Source organism: Notolepis coatsorum (assembly GCF_963971535.1).
Source record: "Notolepis coatsorum genome assembly, chromosome: 10".
Lineage (NCBI taxonomy): Eukaryota > Metazoa > Chordata > Actinopteri > Aulopiformes > Paralepididae > Notolepis > Notolepis coatsorum.
The window spans coordinates 42,630,637-42,643,521 of NC_140174.1; the positions used below are offsets into that span (position 1 = coordinate 42,630,637).

Below are 12,885 nucleotides of genomic sequence, written 5' to 3' on the forward strand. Positions count from 1 at the left end.
CAATTTCGACAGTTTTCGGCTTGTCATTGCTCAGCCTGCTTTATTGTTGAATCAAGTAAAATCCTAGGTAAGCATATATTGTGCGTGTGAACGTTGACATGAAAAGAAAAAAGTAAAAAAAAAAAAAAGGTAAAAAAAAGAATTAATAAAAATGTGTTTTTTTTATTTATTTTTTCCGGTTTCTCACTTGATTCGGTACTCGGTAGTACCGACGTGTTTCGGTTCGGTACCTCAAAAGTACCGAATTCGGTACCCATCCCTAATTATTATTGTTAGTTGTTATGCCAATTCCCTTCCTGGTTGTTGCGCACTACCCCCTACCGTCTGTCTGGGAGGGCGGAGACTGTCACATGCTTCCTCCGACACATGTGTAGCCAGCCCACCGCTTCTTTTCACCTGGCAGGCAGCACGGACTCTCACTGGGAGAGTAACGTGTGGAAGGTCACACTACCTCTCCCAGATCCTTCCCTTGCTGTGCAGGCGCCCCGACCGAACTGTAGGAGTTGCTGTTTACAACGACCAGGACCCACCCACGCCGGCTTCCTATTGTTCTGTTCCTAAAGTAGACTAAGATCTAACCAGCCATGATTTTAAACTTTAAAATATTTGAGCAATTCACTTTCACGCATGTAAACGTTGTAAATTTGTTGTGTTCTGGTTCTTTTGGCTGCAGTTGTTCCCCTGTTATGCGCTCATTGGACACTCATAAGGGGGGTCCACACCAAGCCAATTACTGGCTGCCTGGAACGTCAGTGGTCCGAGTTGGTGTGGTGTGTCCTGAATGTCGACTTACGCTGGAGGATTTGTCGGTTGAGTCGGGACATTTTGGCATGTCTAATTGTCGTGGAGAGATTGGGCAACGTCAGGGGGGAAAAGAGAGATCACTCTGATTGGCTGAAGTCGCAACACAAATAGCCAGGGCTTGCAACAACACTTAATTTCACTTTCTCAGACCGCTCCAAATGCAATGTGCTACTGCTAGGCATTCTCAGAGAGGCTACAGTCTCTGCTGAGCGAGTAGTAGGCTCCTAATTGTGACGCGTTCAAAGGAAAACCATGGTGATGTCCAGATGCGTTTATGTGGGTTTATTGATCAAACTAAATAGAGTAACAAACAATTATATTGAAATAAGAACTTTATATGACATGACGTGGGGTGATAACGATGATAGGATAGGTAACGTGGCTAATAGTGATGCGCATGTCAGTTTTCTTTTTTATCCGCACTCACCCGATCCGGCATGAGAGGGCATCCGAACCCACCCGAACCGCTATAATGCAGATAAAACAATGACCCGACCCCAACCGAGCCGCAAATAAATAAATAAAAAAAGGATGCAGGCAATATTCCAAAGTTTCTTGTCAGTCAAATTTTTTGAACGTTTTCAGTATCACGTCTGTCTGAAAGGCGTTATGAAATGCAAAAAGGTCGGCAATAGTTTTTTTTTTTTTTTTTTTATATATTATCTTTTCCCCCTCCGATTTTCTCCCATCCCAATGTTAGTCGTATGCCAATTCCCAGTCCCTTCCTGGTCGCTGCGCACTTACCCCCTGCAATAGTCTCGTATGAAACATTTGCCTACATATAGGCATGGAAAACAAATTCTAAACATAAATAGTAAATTTCCTTTAATGAAAATAAATCCAAGTACAGTTTCTCCTCACTGTGCTCCTTGGCTGCACTCAGTGCAATGAAGAAATATGAGTCCACTGTACTGGGGTCCTTGGCTGCACTTAGTGCACTATGTAAATTGAGTCCACGGTGCCTGGCCTGGCTGGGCTGTGGGCTCCTTGGCTGCACTGTGAAGAAATATAATAGAGTCCACAGTGCCTGGGCTCAGTCTGTTAGGCTGCGCTTCGATCACTCGTCCAGCCGAGCTGAATGTGCGCTCGCTTGCTGCGCTTGTAGCCGCGATGCACAGCACCGCTCTCGTGGAAGTAGTTTAGCCTATGGAATGATACCAATAAGGAGAAAAAGTAGCCTGACAGTGAGACCGCAAACGCATAGGTGGAATAAGCTTGGAGACATTTATTAGTTAGAACTATTTTGTGTAGCGTGACGCGTCATTTGACCCGCACTCGCCCGCCCTGATCTCAAAGTTCTTTTCAGTTGACTCAAATCCGCCTGAACCGCGGATAAATCTGCAGTACCCGCGGTTTTCATGTCAACCCTCTAGTGGCTAATGTTGTAGCAATGGCTTGTTTACATCATGTGGTCTTCCTTTTCCCCTTGATGTCGATGATACAGACTACCGCCACCTACTTGCGGCAACACTGGCCCGGCTAACGTTGATTCCCTTTCTTCTACTTCTTTGTCTGTGCTGGGCTGCTGACGTAGCGGGATAGAGGTGCCGTGCTGGATTACTACGGTCACTGCATGTCATTCAAATCGGTGAAAACGGTGGTGGAGTTGTGTAATGATGACGCAGGGTTATCGTTTTTGCAAAGGTTTTGCATTTTTGGCCCGGGAATTGGCGGAGGTGGTCACGATGCACGATTACAGTTTTGTGCACAATTACTATTGGGGATGGGAATTGATAATATTTTATGGATACGATTCCATTATAGATTCTGCTTATCGATCCGATTCTTTATCGATTTCCTTATCGATTCCTGATAAATGTATAATTTAAATACAGCAACAGAACTAAGCTGGTTAGAATAACAACATGCAACTTGACATTTCTGATTGTCATTTATTGTTGAGCCCCCACCAAAATGGTCGTAATTTCGAGCCCTTATAAATTTAGTGACTGCTCGGTGACACTCCTGACATTGAGTCAGTTTACCCCGCTGTGTTAGCGTGAAAGGATTTTCCTGAGGTGCGCGAGAACCACTAGCTGCAGCTAGGGCTGCCGCGGTATTGATTTTTTCCTTACCGCACAAATTAGTGAAGCCATTGAAACCGCTGCGGTAACCGTAATTTTTTTTTTTTATGTAATGTTAAAATAATTTTTTCCGAAATAAACTTTTCCAATGCATTTATTTCTGTGGTACTCTATTCTTTATAGCCTCTAGTCTAACATTAAATGTCTATCTTTATTCCAGTGTTGTCATTAAAGAGAATTACTTTGCGGCAGGAATATTGGTTGAAAACAGCTGGCTGTTCAGCCTGTTCTTGAAACTGCTGGTCGTGAGTCGGACTCGCGGTAGCTAACGTTAACCAAACGCTTGGTTCAATAACCAACTAGGAATGAATTGACTGTCCTATCTATCTGCATAACGGATAATAACGTCATGGAATCGTTTGTTCAACCCAGTGGCCAGCGAATTAACACCAGCTAAAGCAACTGCGCTCAGCACACACGCACACACACAATATGGCATATCTACTGCTCCAGAACAGAACCAGAACTGACCTGTCCTCGCTAACCATGACCACTCCGTCTTCTTTCGGGATCAAAACGGCAGCATTTACGGCATCCGAATGCCCTTCGATTGGGTTTCGCTACAAGATCCATGTTTTTAGCAGATTCAAAGTGAAAACCTTCCGTAGCCGCAAAACAAGTTCTGGGGTTCAATCAGAATGTTAACTGCGCAACTGCGAGTGGAAACTTTCGAACACATGGCGTGAAGAAAATAGGCTATACACAACTATAATTATTATTAAACAGCCGATGCGGTAATCAGCTTGACTCTGCGGTGGGCGTGACGTGATGGCGATATCGCGATAATGCGGTAACCGCGGCAGCCCTAGCTGCAGCCTCAGTCTATTGTAATTAGGGATGCCCCGATCGATCGGCCACCGATCGGTATCGGCCGATATTCAGTATAAATATGAGATCGGTGAATTCCGATAATGCTTTATTTTCGCAGATCGTGAAAACTGATCCAATTCTTAGCGGAGTTCTCACTCGCTGACTTCTCTCTCAGGCACACAGAGCTGCAGCGCACTGCCCCTCCTCCTCCCCCTGCCCCTCCCAGACCTGTGTCAACAGAGGCTCCTATTGCCTCCGGCAATAGTCTGCTCTAGTCTAGTGCATGCAACCTCTGTGAGCTAACGTTACCTACCTACTGTTTAAACAAAATGACCCAGTCAACTATTCACTTTTAGTTTAATACATGAGGCATTGTCTAACGGTATCTAGCTGGCTAGCTACTGATGGCTCCTGATATCAACAAATGCTCCAGCAATAGTCTAGTAGTGCATGATACCTCCGTTAGCTAGGTAGCTCACGTTAGCTCACTATTTATATGAAATGTCCCAGTAAACGAAATAGTTCACTGATGCGTTGTCTTAACGATATAGCTACTACCGGCTAGCTACTCATAGCTCCTGATACAAACATAATCCCTCTCAATTAGGGATGCACCGAAATTTCGGCCGAAAATGGCAAAAAATGGCCTCACGAAACGGAAACAACCTGTAACCTAACGTAGGGCTGGGCGATATGGCCTAAATATGATATCACGATATTTTCTGACCTTTCGGCGATACACGATACACATCACGATGTTTTTCTTTTTTACCCCAAACAATTCATTATGAGGCTTACCAAGACAGTATTTGAGTTTGCAAGCTAACATTAAAGACAAAATAAAATACCCATGCATTTAGCATTTTTATATTAGATTTAGATTATTAGATTATATATTGCATATGAGATATTATATGATTTAGATATGAAATATGATGAATTGAAAATGGGGGACCCTGATGTAAACAAGACTAAAGTCTTTCTCTGGTCTGCATCCCCTTAACAATTGTATGTATTGAGCTGTACTGTACCCATTCTGCAATATGTTAAAGTTTTAAATCAATCAATCAATAAATAAATAAATAAATAAATAAATAAATAAATAGCATTTTAGCATTTTTATGAAACTACTGTATATATGTATGTCTCTAAATGTTTTGATGAATTGAAAATGGAGGACCCTTATGTAAAAAAGCCGAAAGTCTTTTTCTGGTCTTCATCCTCCTGTACTGTATTGTACCCATTCTGCAACCTTTTAATACAGTTTTCATTCATTCATTCTGACGGAAACATAATCATTTTGATTGACAGTCGAGTCTGCCAATGACGTCACACCGCTTGCACCCGCCCTGCTGTTCTTAGCACCAATCGGCAAGCGTTATTATTTTTTGACTTCCTGAATGTCCCGTGTGCTGAACAACGTCAACAAAGCTACTATAACGTTAGCTCCCCGCGGCCGTCGAGTAGGAGACCAGTGCTTCACAGGATGACTAAATGAGGCATAATGATTTTACTACAACGAATGTTATAATAAAAGCCTTTCCATACATCTGTCTGATTGAAAACTTTATTAACAGACCGCGGAATGGGCATATCTCAGCACAGGCTGAGATATGAACGAGTAACGTGTGGACAGATTGACGCGACACAATCCTCTTGGGCAAAACATCACGATATCCACGATACGTTGAAAAAGTGTATCGTTAATGAACTGTACCCGATATTTATATAATATCGTCATATCGCCCAGCCGTGTTGTTGTGATGATGTCGTGCTGTCGGGAGTCGCGCTGTTTCTATGTAAACTCTGCGCGCAACGCGTCCAATAAATGCGTCTTTAACATGCTTTTATATCCTTATTTACTATATGCCCGTCGCGGTTAATCACTGAGTGATCTAATATGCATATTATTCAGAGCGAGAGGGGGGGGGGATTGTGTTTCTCACATTGACGCTGTCTGTCTGTCGCGCGTCTACTGTGCCAAAGTCAAGAGAGCACATTCATCTGGGGACTAGAAAGGTGCGCTCAGTAGAGCACAGATGTCCGCTGCGGCAGCCAGAGAAAATATGGAATTAATGTACTGTATGCATTCAGAAGTGCTGAATAAATGTTTTATGGACCCATAATAGTGATTATTTATTATTTAAGTTAAGTTTTGCCATAATCATATTTTTCCATAATCATAATGTTCCACAACATTGGTAAAAAAAATCTATTCTATGAATCATTTTCGGCCCTTTCGGCATTCGGTTTTCGGCCAACTGTTTTCTATTTTCGGTATCTGTTTCGGCCAAGAATTTCCCATTCGATGCATCCCTACTCTCAATCTTCACTTATGACCCACTGGAAGTGTGTGGCAGTGTCTTTCGGCAGAGACCCTTCCCTCTGCCTGTATGTTCTTATCTTGCTGTGCTCAGGACGTTTCTGAGCATCAAAGTGCGAGCATGTGTATGTTGTGTGCATGTATCCCCTCCCTACTTGCCATTTCCCCATGTAGAATGCACCTGATTGGATAAATGCACTGTTAGTGAGCTGCCCCTGGTCCATATTACATTTTAATATGAAAAATGGTGGCTTGTTCGTTCGCTTGTCAACTTTTTCTACCTAAAAGTTTAACCTAAAATATGTCCTTGGAAACTTTTTACGTAAGTAATAGGCCATGCAATTGCTGAATCTTGAATCATATTTGATCTGCAACGCCTAGTCTGTGATTGGAGGATCAAGGAAAAGAGGGTTGAGGCTTGAGATGGGTCAAGTGAAAGTGGAATGGAGCTAACCATGGTCTCCATGGTGACTTGACAGCCCTCATGTGATTTCCTTTCACCCTGTCAGATGGTCAGTGAAGCTGATGATGTCATAGTAGGGAGATGCTCATGTATGAGCTGCTTTATTAGAATGAGGACAAGAGCTGTCAACATGAGGGATGTAAGCTTATGGTGTGTGGTGTGGGGGGCATTGAACCCATTTACGCTATCTGTTGTGAGATGGGTGTGAAGTCAAAATAATAATAAAACTATGCCAGACAGGGACTCTTGGATTTAAATCTTGTACGTGTGAGTGGCTGGTGTTGCGTAGTGCCAGACTTGCACTAAACCAAACTCATGAGACGGCATATTTGTGTGTGTGTGTGTGTGAGTGAGTGACCACAGAATTGAACTTGAGCGCTGAGCACCATTATGCAATCGCTGACCTCCACTTCCCTCTTCAGACCGTGCCAGTGGTTTTTGGCGGCTGTGTGTGTCTGTGTCTGCGCGAATGTGTCTGTCTGTGTGTGGGTGTTGGTTTCGGCCTGCGGTTCACAGCAGTATTGAAGGGTTAAGTGGTCGAGAGTACCTAGTTTCGGCCTGGCGTCTCATTGAAGCTACTTTCGATTCTTTTTTGTGTGCGTTTTGATAGCAGGCTGTTGCCATGTTGTTGTAAGAGAATGTGTGTGTGTCTCCATACAGGGTCTGGTTGCTGTGCCCATTTTAATGGGTGGGTGATGCAACTACCCTTTTCCTCTTCCTTAACTGACGTGTGTGTGTGGGTATGTAATTTGTGTGTGTGTGACATAGGGAGGAGATGTTGGTGAATGAAGCCTAGCCTGGATATTTGCACTGGAGGGTTGGTGGTTGCTAGGCAACGCCGGTGTGTTTGTTTTATTTTTAGCGAGAATCACTGCTACCGCTGAACATAACAGATGACACACACACCTTAGTGTGCACGTCCAGGCTTTAGTGGAAGTGGCAGGGTGGGGAGGGGACGGCCTAGCAGCGAGTGTTCTAGAGGGGATTCTTTGGATAGACGAATGGAACAGAGGACTGATAGAGGCATGAATGGGGTGACCGGTTGCCCCACCCTGGCTGTGAAATCCAAACCGGCTTGGAGTATTTATAGAGCTGTGTGTGTTTCTCACAGACATAGGGGAGCGCAGACACTATGACACTGCACACATGCGCAGAGCCGACACAAATACACACACGCACACACACACATGAGTGAGCTGCACATAAGTGCACACATACATTCCTTTAAGACCAGCTGGAGTCACTACTTGCACCTACCAGCCTTTTTTGGGCACATGCCTGCCATGCCTTGTGTGTGTGTGTATGCGCGCGTGCACCTGTGGTGTAGCTATGGCCTAGTTGACTACAGCAGGTCTATGGTTCCATGTGGATAGGCGTATAGATGACTTCAAGTCTTCAACAACAACAGAAAAAGAGGACTTTTAAACTAGAGTTGGTGGTTGACACTTGTTCGTTTTCTACGTTCAGCCTACCTTGCTCCTAAAGAAGCAGATGTGATTGGTTTGTAGCCCAGAAGGCGGTGTCCAGTAGGCGGGGTTGTCGGCATGGCTGATGTGTGTGCTGCTGGTACAGTAACGTTACTCTATTTCCAGAAGGCAGAGTAGCTAATGGTATTAGTTACCTTACGCCTCGAGAAGCAGCATGTTGTGTAGATTCATTGTGTGTGTGTAACTGTATTATGTATGTGTGTCTTGATCTGATTGCACATAGACAGTCTATATAATGAGCAGATGGAGCACTGTGGCAGTTATGATTATCAACGGCAAATTCCATAACACTAAAGATGGTGGCAACAAGGAAACCACTTCAAAACAAACATTCAGATAAAATAATTAAATGTGTTGTGATTTTATGTTGAGTACACCTATAATCTACTTAACACTTTCTCCGCCAATAACGTCATAGAACGGGTTTCAAGTTCATGCAAATTCTGCCAGATCACGGCGTACAATGTTATTCTGATCATATTTCATATTTTCGCCATGGTATTCATATTTCAATCACGGATCCTTGTCTGATGCTGTCTGAGCCGGCACAACTCTGCAACGCTTCAATACTGCCACCTGGTGGCTGATCGGCGAGTTGCCAAACCGGATGCGTCTATGCCAAATACAACGCAGTTCGGTTTCCGGGTTCCTCTGATTGGCCACGCGCTAGCACGCCCCCTTATCCACGCCTGCCGCTCAGGGTTTCCGTTAGAAAAAATTGTTGCCGGCCTCGGTGTCAAATGAGAGAAATTCCGGTCAGTTTATTGAGCTTAAAAACAATTGATAGGCAAAAGAATGACAACAAAACAAGAATGACATCATCAAGGCATGTAGATTTATAATATTTTTACTTAAAACTAGGCTACTTTTGCGTATAAAGTCATTATATTCCAAATAAAATAAGTCCCGAGACTCGTGCTGCTGCCGACTTTAAATCAAATAGGTGTCTGTGGACAGTCGCCCGACATTAATAAACAGTCTGTTATAATCACATTTTTATGAGCTAACGAATTCCGTTATATTGGACATTTGTATTAATTATATCAAGCGAAGAACTGAGAAATTTGACGGAGAGAGACGGCAACATTATCGTGGGTTTGCGTGACGACTCTCTCTCTCCACCTCCCAATGACTTATTTGCGAGAGTATGTCGATGCAGAGCAGCAGATTCAGCTGTTATTGGCTCTTTTCTGGGGACCGCACAGCAGCGCCCCCCACCCAACATTGAATTGAAAATGGCTGAATTGGAGTACTGCTGGAGTACTGCATTGTGCTGCTGCTGCTCCGCCTCTGCAGCTTCACAAAAGTTTGCACACCCAGCACTAAGGTCGCTTTCACACAGGGGCTGTTTGGTCCGGACTTTCGGACCAGAATTCGATAGTCCGGTTTTTCGGGTCTGTGTGAATGGGCGTCGAACTCGGTTCGCGGACCAAACAGTCGAACTTTGGTCCGCCTGAAAACGTCGGTCTCGGTTTGGCTTCATCGGACCAAACGCGAACCAAATATAGGAAGTGATTATTATTACCACTGCTCGCAGCACTCACTGCAAAACAAGCACACTGCATCTAATCTCTCTATCTATATATCTGTGCATCTTGGGAAGAAGGAAGAAAAAACGCGGCTTATTATTATTACCGAGCGCGGCTTATTATATTAATAAAACAGCTACTTGTGGGCACTCATAAAAACACCGTGGTCTACAAGTTGTTTAGCGAGAGGATGGTGGTAATGTGCTTCAATAGAACAATGGATCAATGCCATGTCAAAACTCGGCTCCGCTGATCTGGAGTGCTCCGCAGTCCACACACAGACACACACACACGCGCGCGCACACGGGATCGCAGCCACACCAGACCACGTGAGCGGATCGGCGCGGCCGAGAAATCCGCTCTTCGCTCTTTAAAGCTTGGTCCCCTCCGCTAATCACTCATGTTGACCCCGCCCCCAAGTCGCTCTCCGCTCGCTCCCCGCTCACCTTGAATCGAGCGCTCCCCGCTCCCCGCGCCAGATCGCTCGGCAGTTTTTTTTCTTCTTTTTTTGGAGCATGGTGTAAATGAGCTCAAACTACAACAGTCTACACCCCCTGGGCCCCTTAACAATTGTTTGTATTGAGCCGCATTGTAATTGTAGCCATTCTGCAATGTTAAATAACGTTGTTTATCCATTCACTATCTCTATTAAGCGATGATAGGCTAGCCGAGCCACAATGCTATGGTCGCTGCCATTAACGTTAGCATGTAAGCTAACGTCAACAACAATGGCGTCGATATACTTTTTCTAACTGGAGTGAGTGTGGGCGTCTCTACAGTGACAAAGCCTGAACGAACAGCCTATCACAGGTTCACCCTTCTCATTGGTTGAAAATGGCCTTCATGTTTGTACATCGCCATCTGTTGCTTTGGCATTGTACTGCATGTATATATTACATCAGTGTTAAACCACTGTGAGCGGCCTGGAGTGGATTGGAGCGGAGGAGAACTCTCGCTCCGGACGTCGCGCCGACTCATTTTAAAACCCACTCCTCGCTCACGTCAAAACCGGCCGCTCCGCGCCCCGCGCCGCTCACGCTCCGATCCGCTCACATGCACTGAGCCACACACACATTTCCACTGTCCAATAGACAAGCGCCCTTTTCGACCGCGTGACATTGTTCAGAAGGTCTCGGTGCGCTGACAGATTTCTATGTGAATGCAGGCTAACCAAATGAAGAATGCAACAATGTAGCAACTTCACCCCCAGAACCGCACCGAGTCCACCAAAACTAGGGCTGGGCGATATGACGATATTATATAAATATCGGGTACAGTTCATTAACGATACACTTTTTCAACGTATCGTGGATATCGTGATGTTTTGCCCAAGAGGATTGTGTCGCGTCAATCTGTCCACACGTTACTCGTTCATATCTCAGCCCGTGCTGAGATATGCCCATTCCGCGGTCTGTTAATAAAGTTTTCAATCAGACAGATGTATGGAAAGGCTTTTATTATAACATTCGTTGTAGTAAAATCATTATGCCTCATTTAGTCATCCTGTTGAGCACTGGTCTCCTACTCGACGGCCGCAGGGAGCTAACGTTAGTAGCTTTGTTGACGTTGTTCAGCCACAGGACATTCAGGAAGTAAAAAACTAGGAGCTTGCCGATTGGTGCTAAGAACAGCAGGGCGGGTGCAAGCGCTGTGACGTAATTGGCAGACTCGACTGTCAATCAAAATTATATGTTTCCGTCAGAATGAATGAGTGAAGACTTTGTTAAAGGGTTGCAGAATGGGTACAATACAGTACAGGAGGATGAAGACCAGAAAAAGACTTTCGACTTTTTTACATAAGGGTCCTCCATTTTCAATTCATCAAAACATTTAGAGACATACATATATACAGTAGTTTCATTAAAATGCTATTTATTGATTGATTGATTGATTGATTTAAAACTTTATTAACATATTGCAGAATGGGTACAGTACAGCTCAATACATACAATTGTTAAGGGGATGCAGACCAGAGAAAGACTTTAGTCTTGTTTACATCAGGGTCCCCCATTTTCAATTCATCATATTTCATATCTAAATCATATAATATCTCATTGCTAAATATATGCAATATATAATCTAATAATCTAAATCTAATATATAATATAAAAATGCTAAATGCATGGGTATTTTATTTTGTCTTTAATGTTAGCTTGCAAAATCAAATACTGTCTTGGTAAGCCTCATAATGAATTGTTTGGGGTAAAAAAGAAAAACATCGTGATGTGTATCGTGTATCGCCGAAAGGTCAGAAAATATCGTGATATCATATTTAGGCCATATCGCCCAGCCCTAACCAAAACTATATGTGAAAGCGACCTAAGCTCTCGCTGACAACGTCGTTGTCATTATTAGAAGCAACGATGAAACAAATGTAATGATTGTTTCGTTCATCGCATAGGCTATTTAATTTTAGCCTATTTTAATACAATTCAAATAATCAAATTGTGCTTAGACTCAGGGAATTATTTTCACCGGACATTAAGACCGGAGAGATTAAATATGTCGGACTTCAACAGATTTTGCCGGTCAAATACCGGTAATTACCGGCTAACGGAAACGCTGTCACCCGCGCATGATCAGTCATAACGTTTAGGACCATGTACAGTTGTAATTTTTTATATAGCGTCGATCTGTATCAAACGGCATTTGATAATCTAATATATGCATTTATGCCTATATCTCACGTTCTACGAAATTACTGCAGAAAACGATAACATATTTATACTCTAGACGGTATTTTCGTATGAATGTGTGAATGAAAAAGTAAAACGTTCCTACATCCTGAACGATAGATAATCGATGTTGAATGGGCCATAGTAATGTCAATTTAGCAATACAATTTAAAAAGTATAGCCCTGCAAAGAAGGTAAACATCTCCATAGACTTACAGTGCTGGCAGTGATCAAACATTGATGGATATACGCGTGGCAGTTAATGTGTTAATCATGAGGTTAAATGTGACTTTCTTTTTTTTTTGATCCACTTTTTCTCCCATTTTCTATATTTTTTCTCCCATCCCAATTTCGTATCATCCAATTCAACCCTCCCCTGTCACGAACGCCGTTTCTTGCCTCCCCCAAGCCGGCTGCAATGTGGACTAAGGCCCTGTCCACACAAGCGTTTGGATTTAATATAACCGAAGTTTGAAAAAAATAAACTCCGTCCACACAGGTGAACACAGGTGAACAACCGTGTATAACTGCGTACCCACGGCACCAGCAACCGTTACATGTAGTACAATGCCAAAACAGTAGGCGGCGATGTTGTTCACACATGAAGGCCATTTCAACCAATCAGAAAAGGCTGAACGCTCACTAAACTTCCTGTTTAGAAACACAGCTGGACCCTATTGATCATTTTGCCAACGGAACATATATTTTCA

The 12,885-nt window shown here is 43.6% G+C and overlaps 1 protein-coding gene across 6 annotated transcripts in view; it reads left to right on the plus strand.

The window, feature by feature from the left end:
• ppm1bb (protein phosphatase, Mg2+/Mn2+ dependent, 1Bb) overlaps nt 1-12,885 on the plus strand; it is a 68,515-nt gene that overhangs the window by 21,310 nt on the left and 34,320 nt on the right. The window lies entirely within an intron of this gene.